Source organism: Glycine soja, chromosome 15 (assembly GCF_004193775.1).
Source record: "Glycine soja cultivar W05 chromosome 15, ASM419377v2, whole genome shotgun sequence".
Taxonomy (NCBI): Eukaryota; Viridiplantae; Streptophyta; class Magnoliopsida; order Fabales; family Fabaceae; genus Glycine; species Glycine soja.
Genome location: NC_041016.1, coordinates 30,857,936 through 30,863,121, shown reverse-complemented (window position 1 = coordinate 30,863,121; position 5,186 = coordinate 30,857,936). Strand labels below are relative to the sequence as shown.

The 5,186-nt window shown below is 35.1% G+C and overlaps 1 long non-coding RNA gene across 1 annotated transcript; it reads right to left on the bottom strand.

Moving 5' to 3' along the window:
- Positions 1–2,680: 2,680 nt before the first annotated feature.
- Positions 2,681–4,639, bottom strand: LOC114386514. The gene is made up of 3 exons (XR_003661100.1): positions 4,449–4,639; positions 4,152–4,213; positions 2,681–3,640 (listed from the first exon to the last, which is right to left on the bottom strand). It is a non-coding gene; the product is annotated as an uncharacterized LOC114386514 (long non-coding RNA).
- Positions 4,640–5,186: the final 547 nt, after the last annotated feature.

Genomic DNA, 5,186 nt, shown 5'->3' with positions numbered 1-5,186 from the left:
AATTATTTGAATCAAGAAAGAAACAACCATAAAAAAAATACATTCAAATTAAAATTATTAAAATCAAAAATTTAATTTTACCATAATAAATTAGATATTACTTCATATAAATTATTCCTCTCATGAATTAAGTGAAAATTTTTACTTGCATTACTAGAAAGAATGCTTTCAACATCGCCATTTTAACATCAATTTTTTATGATGAAATTGATGTTAAGAAAAAGGTGAAGGAATTTTTGTAAATAAACTGATTTTGTTAATATCGGTTTTTAAAAAAATCGATCTTAACATAGCAATAAAACCGATGTTAACATAGTGATGTGAAAAACAGATGTTAACATCAATTATTAAAACACTAATGTTAACGTGGCTATGTTAACGTGGCTATGTTAACATCAGTTATTAAAACACTAATGTTAACATCAGTTTTGTAAACAAAACTGATGTCAATTGATTTTTTGTTAACATTGATTTTTCAAAAACCAATGTTAACATTGGTTTTTTAGCAACTGATGTTAGGTTTTAATGTTGTGTTTTTTCTTTTATTGAATTTATCTCTTTGTCTTCTCTGACCTAGTCACTTTCACCTCATCTCACTGTCACTCTCGCTCTCTCGTTCTCAACAACAACACTCTTTCGACCCCCTCAAGATCTCTCCCTCCAAATCCCACAAGCTCATTGAGTGCTTCACCCGCAACCAGCTCCTTGAGATCCTCCAGGACGTGCTGGCACACCACCCAGACGTCCTTTTCGTCGTGCATGTTGTTGCGGACCCCGATGTCTCCCAGCGTAAGCTCTTCATCCATGGCCTTAGCTAGGACACCATCACTGATGACTCCTCTCGTTCTTCTCCACCTTTAGCAACCTCAAGGAGGTCGTTGTCATCCTGACAAGGCCATCGACAAGTCCAAGGGCTATGGCTTCGTCACCTTTTGCCACGTCAATGGTGCGCTTCTCGCCCTCTATGAGCTCATCAAGCGCTTCAACAATCGCCTGACGATCATGCAGCTCGCCACTGCTGGGAACTCCACGTCAAACACCAACCTCGCTGACCTGGCTATCCGTAAGATCTACACCACCAACGTGCCACCGAACCACCACATGGACAAGCTTCTTGTACACTTCTCCATGTACGGCAAAATTGAAGAAGTCGTGCACTTCTCCAGAGGTTGATTGTGGGGCGTTGGATTTGGAGTGGACGGTGGAGATTGGGTGTGGAATATGCAGCTTTGTTTGTTGGTGAGGAATTGGTGGCTTCAGTGGGATATCGCTTTGTGATTGATGTTTGAGATGTCGATAACTTCAGCCATGGCTAAGGTAATAGGCTAATAGCAACACTAAAGTTATCAATATATTTCTGGGTAGTAATACAATTTGTAGATGCTCAACTATTTTATTGTTGTGAATGGATTAAGAATATTTTAAACCTACAAATTCTGAAACCAATAATATCATTAATATGATTTGGATTATCTCATATTCTATTAATAGTTTTAGATGGGGCTAAAAAATACTACTACATATTTAATAAGATCATTCTTGTTTAAGTGCTATTGACTGGACCCATGGATCTAAATGTTAATCTGGTCAATTTGAAGTGAACTCATGAGTTTGATTTTGAAAATTAGAATTTGATTCCAAATGTTCTTTCATAGGATGACACTCAAATCCTATCAAACAATATATTTGTTATTCTATCTAGAAGTGGCCTTTTTCCAAACTTTTGTCTAGTGTTGTCTTATAGCCTCCTTGGTGGCACTAGGGGTGGGCATGGATTGGATTTTTAATAATCTAATCCACATCCAATCAATATCTACTCAAATGGATTGGATCTTAAATCTACTTACATGAATCACAAAACATGGTACTCAGATGATGTGTATCTAGTAATCTTTCACATCAATATTCATGCAAGATTTATTTATTTATTTTGTTCTAATGATTGCTAAATATGAGCTGATTGATTTTCCTGGCTTACCTAAATGCAGGATTAAATAAATATCCCAATGCAAGCTTAGTAATAGATCCTAATATCTTATTTTGAACATTGGTGGTTATTGATTAATAATTTCCACTTATTAGCTTTCTAACTTTAGCACATCTAAATCATGAAACCAAACTTTGATCTTGAAGTGGAGGCATGAGCAAAAGATGAATCTAAGGTAGTAAGGTTGCTTCCAATGTATCTATTCAAGAAACCTCTACATGTCCATGTAGTGGAAGCCTCACTAACATTTCCAATGTCACAAATCCAATAGGAACTCATCATCCTAATTCAGAAGCTATTTCACTTGACTCAGCTCTCAACTCCAACAATAGTGAGCCAAGGGAAAGAGATTCAATATGATTCTCAATCTCAAGCACTGGTGATAGCAACAATGAATCTGCCTCTCAAACTACAACAGCAACAACCATTCCATAAGATTTCCCTTGCAAATTCAGTCTGCGCAAATTTTTTAGCTCTCAAGATCTTGATAGACACATTGATGCACATAGGACGGAAAAAGAATTAGCAAAACAAAAACTTGTTAACAGATTTGCAAGTGCACCAACTTTATCACAAGTAGTAAAGATTAAAATGGAAGTCCAAGTGTCGAATTCACAGGAACTTTGATTGTACATAATTGATGCAAACTCAATTATTAAGCAATGAAAAGAAGGAGAAGAAGAAAGAGACAATGAATTATAAATGTGAAATTTGAAATTAAGGAAAATAAAAAGATAACAGGAAAAATAAACAACGGTTTGAATGTGAGAAGATAGAATCAGAATGCAATGATGTTGGGGTCTAATATGTCAAAACTACTTATAATATAATGTAATTGATTTTCTATATTTTATGAAATCCCTGTTTCTTCCCACATCAACTAAATTACCTTATCTTTGGTTTCCTGCACGAAGGGCCTAGTTTATTTATCCTTTTTCCCAAATTTCTTTGCAAAGATAAAATAGCAAACGGCATTAAGGTAAGAGATGCAAAAATTCGTGGGCAAAATAAATGTCAATCTATTTCTAACAATAAATTTATTAAGATACCCTTCCCCAGTCCTTTAGAAAATAACCATTTTTCAATACATTACCCTCTAAACAGTATATGGGTGATCAGACCATAATAGTAGAAAAGTATAGAGAAGTAATAGAAACAGAATTGCATTAAACAGATAATAAGAAAGAATTATATTACAAGAGTTTGGCCTCCAGGCTTCCAACAAAAGGAGTTTAGCCTCTCATAACCATGAGAGACTTTACACTTTAGGGGTTAATGGACGAAGGTGATAGATGACTAATAACAAGAAAAAGGGGAATGGCTAAAGAGAGGGTTTCCCCTGAGGGATATACCCGTGTGTGGGTTGTGAGATTGTGTCTTTTTCTTCTGCTTCCTCCTCCTTATATAGGCACTAGGTAGCTTAATTTTCACCCTGACTTCAGGCTTAGCGTAAGCTTTCGCACTAAGCGTGTGTTTCATGGGTCTTTTTCGCGCTAAGCGTGTGTTGCACGCTGAGCGAGAATGCGCGCAAGGCACGTCTTGCATGTTAAGCGGGCTTTCCAATTCTTTCATTTTTTCTTCAAGGTTTTTTCTTCCAGTTTTTGCATCAATTTTTCCTCTAAAGCACTTGAAATCTTTTTCTTTTAAATTTTTCTAATCAAAAATAGCAAAGATGTTAATTTCTTCATTATTTCATTAAAAACAATAATAAAGTAAAAAATTACGCCCACTTATTAATCCAAATTGACTATCACATTAGCTTATATTTCGCAACTATCAAAGGGAAAGAGAATTAGCAAAAAGGGCAACGAGAATGGCAGTTTTCTTTTAAAGGTATTCCAATTTTAATCTTAAATAAATTGGACTATATAAGCCACAAGAGACCAAGGATAAGGATAGAGATGCAAGGTCATAATTTGCCACATGACATGGAATCGAATTTTGAGACTTCAACATGGATTGTATATGGCCTGTAGACTCAAATTTGACTTAAGGTAGAAAAAAGACTAAATGAGTATGCTCTCCAGTTTTTAGAATTCCAACAAAAATGTCATGGATTTCTCTACTTTCTGGTATGCATTTATCGTGGCTACTATTCTGAGTTCTTAAATAAACTTCAAAATATGAAATAACTTATAAATACCTTTAGTGATATGATAGTTACCTTTTCCACATGTTGAATCGAATAATCACACCCATTAGGGTATCCAGTTTGAGAGCAGCAAGCTGCAGAATTAAATAAGCATGCCATCACTGTTAATAGACTATAGATAACATACAAATGAAAGGAAGAAAACTTACTTACTCAATCAATATTACAAATCCTATTAAGAAATTTCATCCAATAGGTTTGGAGTAGCAAAGCAAAGGCATACAGAAAAAGAGCTGGTGAAAAAAACTCATTCCAAGAAATTGCAAAATACATGTGAATGATAGAAGATAGAAGAAATGATGATTTTACCGATTGAGATGAGAGCTCGTTGAGAGAATTACACAGAATGTGGGTGGAAAAAAGAGGTGTGTCTTGTGGTGATTTGCTGGTGGAGATGAAACAGTGGTTTGAACTACACAAAATTTAATTCTAATTTTTGAAGATGGTTGTTGTCTTGCTAAAGAAAGCAATATTGTATGGGCCTACGGGGAATGTAGAAGATATCCGAAATGGACTTAGGATTTTCAACTTTAAAACTATTTAAAAAGAAAGTGGGTTTCAGATTTTATAAGTGGATATAAATTATGAATGTGGTAAAAGATCTTATCCATTGAAAATAATTAAAATGGATTGGACCGATCAATTGTTGGATTAGATTTAGATACTAGATTTTTTTGCCCAAGCCTAGGTGGCACCTTTGACCACTTGGCTAATAATCTAAGGCTTTCGAGTTGGCCAACCAATAAGTTGCTAACAGCCATTGCCTGTACAAAATGAATCAATATTGTAATCAGCAATGCCAATATGCCTGAAGTGCCAAATTCTCGAAACATTGTGAATTTGTGACTGTATTAGTAATTTTTTGCTTATATATATATATATATATATACAACAACAACAACGCCTTATCCCACTAGGTGGGGTCGGCTACATGGATCAACTTCCGCCATAATGTTCTATCAAGTACCAGACTTCTATCCAAATCATTAAGTTCGAGATCCTTCTTGATAACCTCTCTTATAGTCTTTTTGGGTCTTCCTCTGCCTC